Raw genomic sequence first — 19,456 nt, 5'->3', positions numbered from 1 at the left:
CATCCTCCAACCCTCATACGCTTCGGTAATGTCTTCTCCTACAAATGATACTTCTTCATCGGGGAAATACGTTTTTAAGGGTTCGTATTCTCCTCCCACCGGATTTTCAGCGAGGTGATCTGCCAACGCTTGTCCCTTGACCGCATTTTGAGTCATGTAGATGATGTCAAACTCACTCAGCAGTATCTGCCATTTAGCCAACTTCCCCGTAGGCACGGGCTTCTGAAATATATACTTCAAAGGATCCATCCTGGATATGAGGTATGTAGTGTAGGCACAGAAATAATGCCTCAACTTCTGGGCTATCCAGGTCAAAGCATAGCAAGTGCGTTCAAGCAGAGAATACCGTGCTTCATAAGGAGTGAATTTCTTACTCAAGTAATATATGGCTTGCTCCTTTCTTCCTGTCTCATAATGTTGTCCCAAAACACATCCGAAGGCTCCATCTAACACGAATAGATAAAGTAGCAAAGGTCGTCCTAGTTCTGGCGGGACCAGAACTGGCGGTGTGGACAGGTATTCTTTGATCTTGTCAAAAGCTTTCTGACAATCCTCGGTCCAACCTGTCTCGGCGTCCTTTCTCAGCATCTTGAAGATGGGTTCACATATTACCGTGGACTGTGCTATGAATCGACTGATGTAATTGAGCCGTCCCAAGAAGCTTATCACGTCCTTCTTGCTTTTGGGTGGTGGTAACTCCTGAATAGCTTTGACTTTAGTCGGATCTAGCTCGATCCCTCGGCGACTGACAATGAATCCCAGTAGCTTTCCTGCGGGAATCTCGAATGCACATTTTGCGGGGTTCAACTTCAAGTTATACCTTCTTAACCTGTCAAAGAACTTCCTCAAATCCGCTATGTGGTCCGCGACTCTCTTGGATTTGATAATGACTTCGTCCACATGCACCTCTATTTCTTTGTGTATCATATCATGGAAAATGGTTGTCATGGCTCTTATGTAAGTGGCCCCAGCATTCTTCAGACCGAATGGAATCATCTTGTAACAGTATACACCCCAAGGCGTAATTGTCTTCTCGACATCTTCTTCATCCATCCAGATCTGGTGATAACCTGCGAAGCAATCTACAAAGGAATGGAGTTCATGCTTGGCGCAGTTATCGATCAGGATATGTATATTTGGCAGTGGGAAGTCGTCTTTGGGCCTTGCCCTATTTAAATCCCGATAATCTACACATACTCGGACCTTCCCGTCTTTCTTCGGAACTGGCACAATGTTAGCTAACCAGGTTGGGTACTCAACCACCCTGAGAGCTTTGGCTTTGATATGCTTGGTAACTTCTTCCTTGATTTTTAAACTCATGTCCGGTTTGAATTTTTTGAGTTTCTGCTTGACCGGCGGGCACATGGGATTGGTAGGCAACTGGTGAGCTACTATAGATGTGCTCAAACCGGTCATATCGTCGTACGACCATGCGAAGATATCCTCATATTCCTTTAGAAAACGGATGTACTCCTCTTTCTCTGTTGGTGACAAATGAATGCTGATGCGGGTTTCCTTGATGGTCTCGGTGTCTCCCAGATTTACTGCTTCTGTTTCGTCCAAGTTGGATTTAGGCTTGTTCTCAAAATTCTCAACTTCCACAATTTCCTCGGGTATTTAATCTTCTTCCTCTGAGTCACTATTCTCATGTTGCGTTGCCTCATTACATGTCACAGTCATTGGTTCATCAGGAAAAGTAATAATAACACTGTAGAAGGGAAAAGTATAAAAATAGTAATGAATAATGATAAAGGATAAATGCATTTGATTAAACTGAGAAAATTGTTCAAACAAAAGCTTGGCTCAGTGAGTCGAGCATTATTTAAAACGAGAAATCTTAAAACAAAATTGCNCTTAGACTCATGCAGATGTGGAGTCAAGGATTAGACTCATGCAAAGAGAAGGCAAATGTGGAGGTAGAGCTTAACCTCATGCAAGATGCGGGACAGGGCTTAGTCCCATGCACATATGGAGGCAAGGATCAGCCTCATGCAGATATGGAGTAAAGGATTAGACTCATGCAAATGTGGAGTCAAGGATTAGACTCATGCAAAGAGATAATAACAGATAAGGATGGAGTATATCTTAGCTAGGACATGTTTGCGTTTAGCGGCTGGATGGATGGTGAATTTGCTTTGTGTATGAATGCTATCGTCAAATGTACCTGCGTTCAAAGAAAAATCATAAGTTTCATGGGGGAAGGTTGGTTCTTTCTTCGTCCGCCGGCCTTGCTCTGCTCTGCTCTGGAAGCCCCCCTTCGAGTTCCCCTAGGTAGCACCAGACTGTTATGAAAATATAATTTTTCGAAAAATATGCATTCATTGATAAAATAGAATTGTTTTGGAAGTGTATTGATATATCAAGTAACTTTGATGAACTAGCGACTGTGACATATTTCAATGGCATTGCAGCTCTCTTATGTTGGAATTTTGAGGGTCCTCCTCAAAATTCCGCCCCAGTTTGGTAGATGACTTCTAGCCGTCTTCGGATGGCGGATCTTGCTGAATCTTCCTCGGAATTTTGAGAACCTTTATCAAAATTCTGCCCTAGTTCTTGATTGATTACTGGCCTCCTAACATACGTCGGCATTGGCTGGACTTGCTCCGGAATTTTGAGGACCCTCCTCAAAATTCTGCCCTAGTTTCTGATTTTGGGGGAAATGAAAATTTAAATATGATATGACCGAACCCATAAGGCTGCTTACGTATCCCCTCTTAAACGGGAATCGGGTCAAGCGTAGTTCAATTATATTAGAAAAGCAATGTGAAATAATCTAGGCATAGTATCTCTTGACTGCGTCTGAATTGATTGGTTTTGGCTAGATTTCTCCGTCCATTTCTGCAAGTATGAGTGCTCCTCCTGTTAGGACTCTGTGAACCATGTATGGACCTTTCCAGTTGGGAGAGAATTTCCCTTTGGCTTCATCTTGGTGGGGGAAGATTTTCTTTAATACCAACTGTCCTGGTGCGAACTGCCTTGGTTTGACCCTTTTGTTGAAAGCTCTGGACATTCTGTTCTGATAGAGTTGGCCGTGACACACTGCGTTCATTCTTTTTCCATCGATAATGGACAATTTCTCATAGCGGCTCCTTATCCATTCCGCATCACTGAGTTCGGCTTCCTGTATGACTCTTAAGGAAGGAATCTCTACCTCGGCTGGGATGACAACCTCGGTATCATAAACTAGCATGTAGGGAGTTGCCCCGGTTGACGTGCGAACTGTGGTGCGGTACCCTAATAGAGCAAAGGGTAACTTCTCATGCCACTTCTTGTGATTCTCTACCATTTTCCTTAGTATCTTCTTAATGTTTTTGTTGGCGGCTTCTACGGCTCCATTCATTTGAGGTCTGTAGGCGGTGGAATTCGTGTGCTTGATTTTGAAAGTCTCACATATAGCTTTCATCAGATCATTATTGAGGTTGGCGGCGTTGTCAGTAATAATAGACTCAGGAATTCCGAAACGGCAGACAATATGATCCTTGACAAAATCTGCGATGACTTTCTTGGTTACAACTTTGTAAGACGCAGCTTCTACCCATTTTGTGAAGTAATCAATGGCCACTAGAATAAACCTGTGCCCGTTCTAAGCAGTGGGCTCAATTGGGCCAATAGCATCCATTCCCAGACGGTGAATGGCCAAGGCGAGCTTGTTGCATTGAGCTCGTTTGGCGGCACCTTTATCATGTCGGCATGCACTTGACATTGAAAGCATTTGCGGACATACTGAATACAATCTGTCTCCATGGTCATCCAGAAGTAACCTGCTCTGAGTATTTTCTTGGCCAAGACAAAACCGTTCATGTGCAGACCACAGGTCCCAGCATGCACATCCTCAAGTAGCTTGGAAGCTTCCTTTGCGTCGACACACCTAAGGAAAACCCAAAGCCGGAGTTCTTCTATACAAGTTCCCTCCACTGTGGAAGAAATGATTTGGCAACCTCCGGGTCGTGCATTTCTGAATGTGATTATCGTGCTCCGGATATTCTCCTTTTGATAAATACTCCTTGATGTCATGAATCCAAGGCTTTCCATCCGTTTCTTCTTTGGCATGAGCACAATATGCCGGCTGATTATGGATCCTTACCGGAATGGGATCAATATAGTTCTTATCTAGATGTTGTATCATTGACGATAAAGTGGCTAATGCATCAGCGAACTCATTCTGAATTTTGGGCACATATCGGAATTCTATCTTTGTGAACCTTCATTTCAATTCCTGCACTTGGTGCAGATATGGCAATATCTTGGAATTCTTGGTAGCCCATTCTCCTTGTATCTGGTGCACAAGCAAATCTGAATCGCCGATCACCAACAACTCTTGAATGTTCATGTCGACTGCCATGTTGAGCCCTAGTATGCAGGCATCATATTCCGCCATATTGTTGGTGCAGGGAAATATGAGTTTAGCAGATACGGGATAATGTTGACCTATTTCTGATACCAAAACCACTCCAATGCCTACTCCTTTGAAATTTGCGGCTCCATCAAAGAACATCCTCCAACCGTCATATGCTTCAGTAATGTCTTCCCCTACGAATGATACTTCTTCATCAGGAAAATACGTTTTCAAGGGTTCGTATTCTCCTCCCATTGGATTTTCAGTGAGGTGATCTGTCAATGCCTGTCCCTTGACCGCCTTTTGAGTCACGTAGATGATGTCGAACTCACTCAGCAGTATCAGCCATTTAGTCAACTTCCCCGTAGGCATGGGCTTCTGAAATATGTACTTCAAAGGATCCATCCTGGATATGAGATATGTAGTGTAGGCACATAAATAATGCCTCAGCTTCTGGGCTATCCAGGTCAAAGCACAGCAAGTGCGTTCAAGCAGAGAATACCGTGCTTCATAAGGTGTGAATTTCTTACTCAGGTAATATATGGCTTGCTCCTTTCTTCCTGTCTCATCATGTTGTCCCAAAACACATCCGAGCCTCCATCTAACACGGATAGATAATGTAGCAAAGGTCATCCTGGCTCTGGCAGGACTAGAACTGGTGGTGTGGACAGGTATTCTTTGAACTGGTCAAAAGCTTTCTGACAATCCTCGGTCCAACTTGTCTCGGCTTCCTTTCTCAGCATCTTGAAGATGGGTTCACATATTACTGTGGACTGCGCTATGAATCGACTAATGTAATTGAGCCGTCCCAGGAAGCTCATCACGTCTTTCTTGCTTTTGGGTAGCGGTAACTCCTGAATAGCTTTGACTTTAGTCGGATCTAGCTCGATCCCTCGGTGGCTGACAATGAATCCTAGTAGCTTTCCTGCGGGAACCCCGAATGCACATTTTGCGGGGTTTCAACTTCAATTTGTACCTCCTTAACCTGTCAAAGAACTTCCTCAAATCCGCTATATGGTCCGCGGCTCTCTTGTATTTGATAATGACGTCGTCCATATACACCTCTATTTCTTTGTGTATCATATCATGGAAAATGGTTGTCATGGCTCTCATGTATGTGGCCCCAGCATTCTTTAGACCGAATGGCATCATCGTGTAACAGTATACGCCCCAAGGCGTAATAAAAGCCGTCTTCTCAGCATCTTCTTCGTCCATCCAGATCTGGTGATAACCTGCGAAGCAATCTACAAAGGATTGGAGTTCATGCTTGGCGCAGTTATTGATCAGGATATGTATATTTGGTAGTGGGAAGTCATCTTTGGGACTTGCTCTGTTTAAATCCCGATAATCAACACATACTCGGACCTTCCTGTCTTTCTTCGGAACTGGCACAATGTTAGCTAACCAAGTTGGGTACTCAACCACCCTGAGAACTTTGGCTTTGATCTGCTTGGTAACTTCCTCCTTGATTTTCAAACTCATGTCTGGTTTGAACTTTCTGAGTTTCTGCTTGACTGGCGGGCACATGGGATTGGTAGGCAACTTGTGAGCTACTATAGATGTGCTCAAACCGGTCATATCGTCATAAGACCATGAAAAAATGTCCTCGTATTCCTTTAGAAAATGGATGTATTCTTCTTTCTTTGTTGGTGACAAGTGAATGCTGATGCGGGTCTCTTTGACGGTCTCGGTGTCTCCCAAATTTACTGCTTCTATTTCATCCAGGTTGGACTTAAGCTTGTCTCCAAAATTCTCAACTTCCCAGACAATTTCCTCAGGTATCTCATCTTCTTCCTCTTAGTCACTATCCTCATATTGCGTTGCCTCATTACATGTCACAGTCACTGGTTCATCAGGATAAGTAATAATAACACTGTAGAAGGGAAAAGTATAAAAATAGTGATGAATAATGATAAAGGATAAATGCATTTGATTAAATTGAGAAAATTGTTCAAACAAAAGCTTGGCTTAGTGGATCGAGCATTTATTTAAAACGAGAAATCTTGAAACAAAATTGCTGGAAAATTTAAATGCCTAGAACAGCTATAAATTCTGCCAAGCTACCCGAGGACTCGGTGGGCTCGGGATGGTGTGGCGGTCCAGTTTCTGAGAAAAGCTCCCTTAGCCACACTCTGAATGGAGAGGCCTTCTTCCTCTTCCTCCTCAATTATAGCACTGCAGTCCATATCCTCATCTTCCAAGAATAGATCCTTCAGCCCAACTAGTGCTTCCTCTTCTGCAGTTCCCCATATTGTATCCGCCTATGGAAAGCTTATTCCAAATGGGGTATCGGTTGCTCAAGAGGGTAATATGGTCCACGCCATGGAGGCGACCATTCCCTGTACTCCTGCCATGTATACTGGTATCCGAGCCCGAAAGTGGTACCATGATTCTTCAGCTGTATTGGCTTGGTGATACCCTGGAGGTTCTTCCCCAACCCTTTCCCGGGTTCATACTCGGACCATGCTAGTATGCTTTCTATTTTGTTACTCCACCATTTATCCTTATCGATGGCGTTGACCCGTTCAATGTGATGATAGGTCTCCCCTCCTAGCCTCCTTCTATGTCCAATGGCCGGGATGGTCTGACTAGTGTAGATGGTGTTACACCCATCTCCATGAATGATTACCTCCTGACGATTCCATTCGAATTTTACGGCTTGATGTAGTGTGGAGGGTACGGCTCCAGCAGCATGGATCCATGGGCGGCCCAACAAAAGATTATATGAGGCTGGTATGTCAAGCACTTGGAATTCAAGGTCGAACAAAGTTGGCCCTATCTGCAAACAAAGGTTGATTTCCCCGATCGTGGCCCTCTGGGACCCATCAAAAGCCTTCACATTCATGCTTCCGGTCCATATTTCATGGAAACCTTTGTCTAACTTTTTCAGGGTATCCAGTGGACAAATATTCAAACTAGAGCCTCCATCAACCAGGACCCAAGCGATAAACTTGTCTTCAAATTGTACCGTAATGTGCAATGCTCGATTGTGATTCCGTCCCTCGGGTGGCAGCTCATCCTCGTGGAAGATGATCTTATGGCTTTCTAGTACTTGTCCGACTATGTTGGCCATTTGTACGCCGGTGATATTACTGGGTACGTAGGCCTCGCTCAACACTTTCATTAAGGCGTTCTTGTGTGACTCAGAGTTCTGCAATAGTGACAGGATAGATATCTGAGTAGGGACTTTGTTCAGGTGATCAACAATAGAGTACTCTTTCGCCTGTACTTTTCTCCACAGGTCATCTGGCCCAGTCTCAATAATAGGTTGCCTAGCAGTGGCTTCCTTACTTGAACCTCCCAGGTATTCAGGCGTATAGACTCTTCCGGTCCTAGTCATTCCCCGTGCCACGTCAGATTCCTCTACCTTGGCTTTCCCTTTCCGCCAAGTCTCGGTGACATAATCCCAAGGTATTGCTTTTGAGCTGAATCGGGGTGTGGTTGATACTGTCATAGTGAAGGGTGTGACCACTTCTACTTCGAATGGAGTGGGGGTGGCTGCGGGCGGAGCCACTTCTACCTCAAAAGAATCTGATGTAGTTACCTAAACCTCAATCGGTGCCTGAGTCTGAACCACGATAGGAGTGAGTGTGACTGCGACCTTAGGGTCATCGCCTTCCCGAATAAGCCCGATCGACCCTTCAGGGTCCCATTCTTCATTTGTTTCTATAACATGTACACCATCACTTCTGTGATCAGGGAGAGGATTGTTGCGGACATTAGGTGAGGCCTCCTTTGCTTGTATGACCTTATTGTCAATTATTTTTTGGATCTTATCCTTCAATGTCCGGCACTCAGTTGTGGTGTTCCCTTTCATACCGGAATGGTACGCACAAGTCTTGTTCGGATTGACCCACTGGGATGTGTTTTCTAACGCCACAGCGGGAATAGGAGTGACATAACCGGCAGCTTTTAACCTTTCATATAATTGGTCAATGGGATCGGCAGTATACTGTCTGGGCGGCTTACGGTCGAAGTTTGGTCGTGGTCTATGATAATTATGACGAGCTGGTGGTGATTGGAAGTGGGACGGTTGGGAGTTATATGTGTGATGGACAGAGGCTGGTTGGGAGTATATGGGGGATGAAGGTTGATACGTGCTTGGTACGTGGGTGGAGGTGTTTGGTATGTGGGTGGAGGTGTTTGGTAGACAAGTGGGGATTTCGGGCCTTGGGCTACCATTATTGCCCCAACATCTCTCTTCTTTGATATGCCACCTGACTGTAGTGATTTATTTGTGGCTTGCAAAGCCTCGAAGTTTGTTACCATTCCGCTCTTGAACCCTTCTTCAATCCTTTCTCCGAGCTTGATGATGTCAGAGAATTTGTGATTTTCGATAACCATCAGCCTCTCGTAATATTGCGGGTCTTGTGCCCTGACAAAGAATTTATTCATCTATTCTTCATCCAAAGCGGGCATGACCTTGGCGGCTTCCGACCTCCAATGAGTAGTATATTCTCGGAAGGTCTCAGTGGGTTTCTTCTTGAGAATCTGAATGTAGAAGACATCAGGTGCATTCTCTGTGTTGAACTTGAACCGGTCCATGAACTCTGACGCCGTACTTACCCAGTTTGACCATTTCTTTTGATTCTGGCTGATATACCAAGATAAAGCGTCCCCAGTAAGGCTCCTCATAAAGAGCTTCATCCGAATCTTTTCATCTTTTCCAACCCCGACAAGCTTGTCACAGTAAGTTCTTAGGTGAACCGTGGGATCACCCGTACTGTCGAACATTTTAAACTTGGGAGGCTTGTATCCTTCTGGCAATTCCACATCGGGCTGTATGCACAGATCCTCATAGTTCAAACCCTCTATCCCTCTATCGCCTTCAATACCCTAAACTCGACTTGTTAACTTTTTAAGCTCTTCAGCCATGTTCTTAATAAGCAGGTCCTTTTCGGTGGTTTTTAGTGTACAGGAAGTTAGTTGGGTAGATTGTGGTATAGTTTCCACGTATATGGGGTTACTCTGATGGGTGCCAGGAACTTGGGTATAGTGGTGGTCATTGGTGGAGTTTGTGGATCAGGAACAAGTGGTAGTGTATTTTGGGGAGTGTGGTAAGTGGTGACTGGCGGGTACTGAATTGGTTGGTGATGTTGTTGTGGTGGTGTTGGTACTAGAATTGGATTGATGTTTTGGGGTGGAGTTACGTATTGATTTGGTGGGGTAGGATTTTGTGGCTATTGGTTTTGTGTGTTTTGGGGAGGTGTTGGGTTCTTTGCGTTCTGTTTGTGGATATCAGGGACATTGAGGGTTAGCGACAAATTTGCCAAATTACGGACCTGCTCAAGTTCTCCTTGTAGTTCTAGTATCCTTTGTTCAAGCCTCAAAACCAAGTCATTTGGGGCCGGAGTACTACGGCCGTCGGAGGTTTCTGCATTCTCAATGTTTTCCTTTCGTATTCCACTTAATTCGTCCATCTTTGCTTTCCCTCTGCTTTTTGTGTTGCTTGGAGGAGGAGGAGGTGGAGGGCCTCTGGATCTGGTGTGATATGCTGATGAGGCCAGCATGATCAATGGGAATAATAATAATAAAAAGTAAACAAAATAAAAGGTAACAAGTTAGCGAGGATCCTGAAATGTTTGCAGTATTTAAACACACATTGCGGAAATATAAATTCACGTCCTAATTTGGGAGCCCCGTTGTGCCCGATGTAGGCCTAGCGGCAAATAGACTTGGAGAACTTTTAATACCAATAAATGCTTCATTTCGTAATGTAAGAACAGATGAATCCCTAAACGATAATGAAATAAAAAATGAGTTACTATTGGCACTTGGCCTTATTACATTTAGAAAGCGAGTAAGCCTAAATCTATTTGGTCTCAGAAGGACCTTCCTCAGGTTGAATGTTCTCGTTGATCAAATCCTCCTGCTCGCGTAGGCTCATTAGTAAGAACGCCTTCGCCAAATGTCCTTCTTCGTTTCCCTTAGCGCTCTGGCAGTCGTTGACTCTTTTCCTCACTTTTCCTTCCAATTCTAACAGGCTGTATTCCAGATAATCTAGCTTTTCACTAGTCTTGACGGCCCTTTCTTTCCATTCATTGATTTGATCATCCGATGGAAGATTCCCCCACCAGTCTGGCAAGAATGGGGGTATGTTAACTGTCACATCTCCTTTTTCACTACTACACCCCGGAAAGGGTATAATAAAAGGGCGTAAAGGAGTTTTTCCACTTAAAGGACAATCGAAACGGGATTTTTTTATTAGATTCAGAGTCGCCACTTGGGAGATTTATGGTGTCCCAAGTCACCGGTTGAATCCCGAATTGAGGAAAAGAATGACTCTGTTTAACAGTCCGCGACCAGAAATCCGAGTAAGAAATTCTGTTAACCCGGGAGAAGGTGTTAGGCATTCCCGGGTTCCGTGGTTCTAGCACGGTCGCTCAACTGTCATATTTGGCTTATTTATCTGATTTTCAAAACATGTTTTAGCTTATGTGCCTTTTAACTTTGAACCGCTTTTATTATTATTATTTTAAGAGAATTGCAACGTCATGAAAACACGTTTCGAACCGCGTCACATAAATGCACCCGCGAATTTTGACACATTTCGACTTCGTTGGGATTTGGATTTGGGTCACATAAATGTGCACCCGTATTTAGGAAGGTAAAATTATTTAAAATACGCGCCTAAAGTAGCTAGCGTGTTATTATCTTTGGGGAAGGCCGTGAAATTCGCTAAACGGCCCATCCCGAAGTCTAGGTATTTTTAGTATAACATTTATCGGAGTCTAGGAACAGCTTCAGTATTTTTAAAATCCCAGAATCAATTCGAGATAAAGGAATGCGAACAAATATCTTCTGGCGGAATGCCTCTTTTGAACAAATTTTGGCCCGGACTTAAGCCCTCATGTTAGGATCCCAAAATGGACCCAGGGAGATGAACAAAGAACGCCCATCTAGGGGCTGCTGACAATTTGAACGGCCCAACCACTTTGCCAAATCGCCTGATGGGCCTATCACCTATTTTTCCAAAATATAATACGACTTACTTTATTCAAATAATGTCCAACAAATTGATATGCTAGATCTTAATATTGAAACTCATTAAGGTTCATTTCAGTTGTGGTTATCGAACTGATTCGTAATTCTCCCAGATTGATACAAATAAAATGAAGACCTGTGAGTTGTGGCTTAGATAATATACCAAATGTTATGATTAAACACTCCCATCTCAAACTGTAAAACAAAAATGGTTCTAGTGCTACTACGTTCAAAATGGAACCTACTTCATACTTGATTGGCAAGATGCATTCATAGCACTAATTAAAACTAAGTAAACGACTGATTTTAGCTAAATCAATTCTACTTAAGCAATTCACATTATCATTAACTAAATAAAAAAGCACGAAACAGTCCTGGACAATTCAAATTAATACAAGGCCATTTATCAGTCCTGCAGTTCACAAGCTACAAAAACAGTCCAAAGCTCATACACATACAACTCAACACTTAACTACGCTAAACAATGTCATCCAATATCTGTTTAACTACTAGTGTATAACAGTCCAGGAGGCATATTTCAGGATCAAACAAGTGGGCAGTTTTATTCCATTTTTCAAGCTCAGAATTACAGCAGAGATTCAAATGTGTACTTGAATTTGAAATAGAACAAAAGGCACGAGAGGTCAGTAGCAGCAAACCACTCAGAACAACAGAATCAACAATCCAGAAAGATTTCAAAACCAAACAGCACCAATGTAGCCCAGCAATGACCCAGCAAATTAACACACTTGATGAGCGATATCAACAGCAACAACAACAACCAAAAACAGACTCAATTGAACTCGAATACACCCAAGAGCAGACTCAGTAGACTACCAAACATTTTCAACAACCAGAAGAAGTGAGAATCAATGTCTAGCATTCAAATTCCACCTAAAAATGCAATGTAACAGTATTGTTTTTGATTTTCTATAACTCCTATGTGTTTTTTTATTTTTTTGGAGATTTTCTACTGGATTTTGCTTGTTTTTGGTTTTTCTTCAGAAAACCAAGATTTAGGAGAGAGTTTCCAATATCAGAAGGCAGATTTCCTTTCCTTTTTGTTTGAAATTCAAATTAGAGGCTCAGGTCTGTAGGATTTGGGGGGAATTTTTGGGGTCCAAAAACTTGTAAATGAAGGCAAGGGGATGCCCTTTTATAGGCACACATGAGGCCTTATCAGATTTTCAGTTTTTCTTTTTTATTCCTTCTTTATTTACTCATTTAACTCCTTGCTTTCTGACTTGTGTCACAAGTTACTGCACTAAAATTTCTGAAAGTTAAACTAAGGCCCTATTCTAGAAGGGTCTAGGGAACTCTAGCTTTATCTATAACATTTCTCTTCATGGGAATACCTAAACTACCCTTCATTCAATCCCAAAAATACTGAATTGTCCTAACTAAAACCTCAGCCCCTCTTTATCCTAGTTAAATTCACCTATAGTCAAACCAAATATCTCTAATTCAACTATAACCAAATCAACTTAAACTAAACCTAACAAACTAATTAAAACTAAGTACTGAACTAAAGAAGTACTAATTACTGACTAAACAATAATAAGGGCACACTAACAAACAGATTAAGACTAAACAAAGCCTAAACAAAATTGATTAAGGACTATCAAAACAAATTAGCAAAGAATTAAACTAATAATCGCAACTAAAATAAGAAATTAGAACAAATTAGAAACAAACGATCAGAAACCAACCCATAATCAGAATCAAAACAGAATTGGCAAAAAAAATCAAAACGAAAATTAACCTAGAAATTAAAAACTACAGCATCAATTCAAACAAGGAAGCAAGAACTCAACGACTTGGAATGAACAATCAAAACTAAACCTAGGGCATTTTGAATAAAACCTATACCTAAGCTAATGACGAAATTGAAAAACATGCTCGTGAAACAGAAACAATCATGGAATTAACTCAAAAAATACGCGAAAAGAAGAAAACAGAAACAAAATTGGAACAAACTCACGGATTGTGACTCTAGGATTCTGCCGGCTCGTCACCTCAAAATTCAACCAACTCCGGCGAGATTCGAGTGCTTCTAATGACGGATTCGACATGAGGGAAGTGAGGAGGTCACGTGGTGTCAATTTGGTGGGGTTTGGGGAACCTAGGGTTTTGGTCGGAAACTTCAAATTGATATTCGAGAAGTTCCGTTCAGATTCGAGGGACGGGGTTTGGGGGTTTGAAAGAGGAGAACAGGGCGGTCCTAGGGTGTTCATTTGGTTGGATTTGGATGACTTTGCGTTTTGGCCGGAGGTTTTCGATCCAATATTCGAGCAACTCGGCTGTGATTTGAGTGAATCTAAGGCCAGATATGGAAAGAGGAGGAGAAAAGGATTTAAGGGTGTTAATTTGGACGGGAACGGAGGGGTTTCTATCGTCGCCGCCGGCGGGCTCGACGGAGTGTATCAGGGCGGCGGCTCTAGGGTTTGTGAGATGCGAGGTTGATGAGAGACGAAGGGGGGGGTGGGGGGTGCCCTTCAGACATTCTTATATCACGAGGACCTCACTTCGTAGCCGTTAGATCTGAAAACCTCGACGACCAAGATTGGTTTACTTAGAACGGCGTCATTTGGGCGTAGGGCTGGGGAACGGACCGGGTTGGGGTGGAATTGGGCTGGGTTTAGACGAATACTATACTGGGCTGATCGAAATGAATGTAACAATGGCCCAGCTTTCATCTCTTTCCCAAAATCTTTTCAATTTCTCTTTTCAACTTTTTTTTTTATAATTTCTTTTAATTTTAAAATTAAACATAAATCTAAATTAATTCCTACAACTGAATTAACTAAAAAAAACTAATTAAACCCCAAAATAACCATTAACACAATTAGTTAGAACAAATTAACACAAAACTGCTAAAAAATCAAAACTAAAATTAAAAGTGCAAATTACACCGAATTTTGTGATTTTCTATTTTGTGAAACAATTAATTTCTAATCAATCCTAAAAATGTGAAATTAAAACCCTGAATGCAAGATATTTTATCTTTTTATGAATTATGACGACTAAAATGCACGGATAAAAATGCAAACAATCAACAAAGACCCACAAAATCCATAAAATTGCGAATAATGAAAAGAAGTTATTTTGTTTTGAATTTATGGGAGCAATTCATATAGGGCAAAAATCACGTGCTCACATTAACCATTCCGAAGCTGGGGACCTCGTGCATCATTTCCTGCATAACAAAAGGGTTAGACCTTACCCCCACCAGACTCAACTATTTATACATTTATGATCAGCATATCGGCATTTAGTTCACCAAATTAGTGCACAGAACGTGGTTGCGTCGGTTGGGATTTATGGAAAACCTGATGGACTTTGGATAAGGCTTACCTTAAAGGATCATTATGTGGACAACATAACTGACCCGACTAGGTTTGACCATGATGCATGCACAATTTAAACGGAGTAAGGTTTCTATGGGGTTTTAGACTGGTACCCTCAAGCGGACAACTCGAGAGGGGAAGGTGCGGAACCGTCGACTGCACCACTGATCGACTGGTATTGTCGCAAATAAGCCTTTCCGAATTTAAGGGTAGTAACTAGGAAGAGCGCAACCACTTATTAAAGTGTTGCTATAGGATTTGATACGCACGAGTGGAATATGATGTGGAGCATGATTTATGCAGCTGTTAATAACATGTATGCAAGTATTTTCACGTAGGAAGAAATAAATACAGCATTTGAATAATTGAAAAGACAGTTACAGAGGAAGGAAAACAAGAAGACAAGTCAGTTTTTAGGCTAATAAAAGGAATCATAAATCCTTAAAATAAACGGTTAAATTCAAATAAAGGAGAAGGGTACGGGATAAAGCATGCTTGGACTAATTTGTAAAGACAAGTTCGTTATGGTAAGAGCCTAAAAATATCCCCATCAGAGTCGCCATGCTGTCGCGCTCCCTTTTCTTTTCTCCTCTGCGGGGAGGAGTCCGGTTTTCGACATTCACGGGGTGTAATGACTCAATTCCTTTTGGGAATTGGGTATTTGAAGAGTCGCCACCTAACGAGTTAAGGTGCGTTAGGGCACCTAGAGTAATTAACTCTTGGATTGGTTTGTATTACCAGAGATTAGGGTAAGGGCTCGAGGTAACCTCGAGAGGGAGGTGTTAGGCACCTCTCTTGGTCCACAACTGTGGGTCCCGACCGAATTTATATTCATAAATCAGTCCATTACAAGTAAACAGTTGAATCAAATAGGTTGCAAGTAAGCACGATAGAGTAACTCAAGTAGTAAGATAAAGTTTTGAACAAGTTGTAAAACAAAGTTTTAAAGAAAGGATTTGGTAAAGAGGGGTCCTAGGTTGGTTATCCAATAGGATCACGTCAGTACAATGCCCGGTAATCACTCCGTGGAAAGGGGAAACATGTGGCATTAGCGCACCGGTCATCATATCCATATCTACCCTTCCTATCCCCTTATTGGTCATGCAAAGCGAGTGTTTGGTCACTGATTCCTATTGCGTGTTGCTACCCGTCCCTTCTTAACGGTCCCGGAGGGTCTTAGGACCTCTACCTATGGGTGGTTCTAGACGTACCCTTAAGGGTTTAAAGGCAAAAATCTAAGGCGACAGTCAAAAACATTTAGGACTTTCACATAATGGGAGCAATTAAGAGGCTCACAATTTCCTCCTCAAACAAACATACAAGTAGCACGACTCAAACACAGTTAAGGTCTTATTAATCAAAGTCCTAGAGCAGGATTTCTAAGTGATTATGCAAAAATAGACCACTTTCAGATTCGGAAGTTATAACCTAATAGCTGCCTAGTGACTCCTTCTTAACAGCTTATTAGAATCAGAAATGTTGAACGATGGAAACAACTTCAGGGAAATGCAGGTTTTGAAAAAATGCCCTAAGGCTTGCCTATGTGCAGTACTGTGTCGATATATTAATGCAGAGACAAACAAGTTTTCGAAATAGACCCTTTTGACACCTGTAAGCAGAATATCTAATGAGGTTAAGTCAAATTTGAAAGAACTAGTTTCAGGAAATGCCATCACTTAATAAGGCCAGTTTTAAGAAGTAAACTGGGCGAAAATGAAATTGACTTATTAGGCTAATTAGATTACTAGTCGTAATTGCGAATGGAAATCCCTACAGGCATGGTATTTAGGCGCGTCACAGGTTTTAGTAACATATGAAAGACTTATTGGAACTGAATCGGAATTAAACCCTATAGACATGGTATCTGTATTTGAAATGATTTAAGACACGGTTGTTTGAAACCCTATGAAAATAATTTCTAACATGACGAAAATGCAGAACCTTAAGAACATGATTCCTGTTTGATGCAAACGACACTGGAAGTGAAGTCCTTATAGGCATGATTTCTATTATGATGCGAATGAAATTAGAAGTGGAATCCTATAGGCATGGTTCTATTATGCAAAAGCAATCAGATTCAACAAGAATAAAAACCCTATGAACATGTTTCTATCGAGTGAAGCAGGCATATTTGGAAGTAAACCCTAAGAGCAGGATTTCTACCCATGTTACACCACAAAGTATACATCTACCCACCCCTTTTTACTAAGTACCCCAAATTTCTGTTTACAAATTATTACAGGCCAATAAATGAATTACATAAGTAAAAATAGAAAATCAAGAAGCTATTCTATAAAGAGCCCGCAATTAGGCCCAAGTTTCCTAGAAGCCTCCAATGGTCTTTCAAGCCTCATTTCCATAGACAAATCAGAGTCTAGGTGCATCAAAGTTCCCTAAGGGTCTCAAGGACCCCGGGCAATGCTTACACCTAGACTTAGTAGCCAAGCGTTGGACCAGTGCAGTGTGGAAAGGCCAGCCTCAGTATGCCAAAGTTCAGAGGGTTCTCAAGAGGATCCCAAGGCAGTACACATACTAGAGGGGGCAGAACTTATTAACTAAGAATGAAGTGGAAGTGCAGGACACAGGTTGAAGGAAATTTATTAAAGATTGGACTTAAAAGTCTGTTTATGAAAGCAATTAATAAGGTAATAGAGGTTGTTTGAAAGAAGTTGGAGTGATACACAAAGTCAAGTACTTCAATAATCACAGAGTCCAACTGAACTCAGTAGTCACACAGGGGTCAAGGTTTGGGAATACACAAGCATTTGACTTCAATCATAGAACCGCAGCAAGGGTATTTGGACTGGTTTGGACATGCTCAGAAATAGTTGAAACTGGCATAATCACAAACCAATCAGGGAGAACATAGACTCATAGAGGGGATAAGGATTTGGGATTCATAAGAATGGTAAGCACATAGCAGGTGTGGAGAACAACTGTCCAGGCATGTTTGAATCACACAAGGGAATACATGAATTAAAAGGGAGGGGGGTCATACTAGCATGCTGATAATATAGCCTAACTACAAACTTCACAATAGAACCACAAGTAAAAGCAGGCTAGAAATAAAAGAAACTGAAACAAGAAGAGAAACATGTTGTTGTTGAGGCTTTAAGTTAAACTAGGACATACCAGTGAAGATAGAAGCAAGCAGAATGAAAGAACCAAAGGGCACATATGATTATCCTTGGCTTGCAGCCGGCTAATAGTAGCAAATAACACAAGGAAGAAGGGAGAAACAGAGATTTTTATAAGAGAGGAGTTTTTGAAAGCCAAGTGCCGGTGCCTTGTTTGTGAAAGACTTAGAGTATTTATAGTTGAAAGTAGGTAGTGGAATAAGGTAAAAAATCATAGTAGTACACTAATTTAAGAACTCGGAATCAATCAATCGGAGAATCAAGGAAGTACTTCCTTAAGTTAAGGGAATTAAGATCAAACGGAAAGATTCAGTACCATATAAAGCAGAAAGAAGAATCAGTGCATGATTAAATAAGGAAAGAGTAGTCAATTAGGACCGAATTCAGAAAAAACCCAATTAAGGAAAGACTAAGTAAACAAAGTACCATGGTAAATAAGGTAATGAAATCAGTTAATTTAAACAGACGAGGTAAAGCATTTAGGGCTTTAAAAAAAGATCTTTCAATCACCATCAATTAAGGAAAATCAGAATCAATCATGGGGAGTCATGATTCTGTATATTTCACCATATAAATAGAGACGAATGAACAAGAGTAGCAAACAAACAAGGTCAGTTATATAGACAGGAAGAAACAAGAGATGAGCAAACACAATCATATAGGGATGATATAAGTAGGCTAAAGATTCAGCAGAACATATTCGAAGCATGGGGGACCACGAGAGATTAACAAGAGTTAGGTAAACAGGCTAACACACAGAAACGAAGTAAAGAAAATCATGCTAACTCACAGAAAAGAAGTAGAGAAAATCATGCTAGCACACATATAAACGAAGTAATGAAAATCTTTAAAAATTAGGGCTTTTAACAGAGTCAAGTTAAAAAGTAGTAGGAACATAAAATCGGTCAGAATAAACAAGGGGAAAAGGTTTAATCATAAGGAAATCGGTTAAAACGGGTGTAGAAAGAACTCCAAAAAAACCCTAGTTTTCAACAAAAGTAAAAACGGTTTAGAGTAGAGGATCTTTCAGAGGAAAGCTCGAGAATAAGCAAATCATAGAAGGAAACAGGCTTAAAGCATGAAAATAACACGGATCTGAGAGAATCAGAAGAGAGTTAGGGTTTCAAAGGAACCCAAATAGAAATCGAAAGAACCTGTTGTAACTTCATAAATCGTAACACATATGGTGTGATTTTTGCCCAAAATCACACCAGAGAAGCCTCGAACAACAGAATCAGAAACCCTAGGTCCTAATCGACATGGCCCAGGACCCTTGATGGCCTTAGAGATAACGAGTAAGTCGGTGGAGTGACCATTGGAGGCTTGGGGTTTGAGAGATAGTCGCTGGAGACGACCGGAGAAGGAGGTGAGTGGAGGAGTCTAGGGTTAGGTTTGAGAGAAGAGTGGAGACGAGAGAGCATCTGAAGGCGGCGGATCGGAAAAAATGATTAGGGTTAGCGGGGTTGATTAGAATTAAAAAGGAAGGGAATTATTTGGACCATTGATCTGGGAGATCAACGGTCAGGAATCAAATGGGTAGGTGGGTTCCGGGTTTGGGTATGGGTTAATAGGGTATGGGTCGGGTTATTAATTGTAAAATTGGGCTGGGAATTGGGGTCCGATTTGGCTATAATTGAAAGCCAAAATTGGCT

Source organism: Nicotiana attenuata, chromosome 1 (assembly GCF_001879085.1).
Source record: "Nicotiana attenuata strain UT chromosome 1, NIATTr2, whole genome shotgun sequence".
Classification (NCBI taxonomy): domain Eukaryota; kingdom Viridiplantae; phylum Streptophyta; class Magnoliopsida; order Solanales; family Solanaceae; genus Nicotiana; species Nicotiana attenuata.
This window is presented reverse-complemented; position numbering follows the sequence as displayed.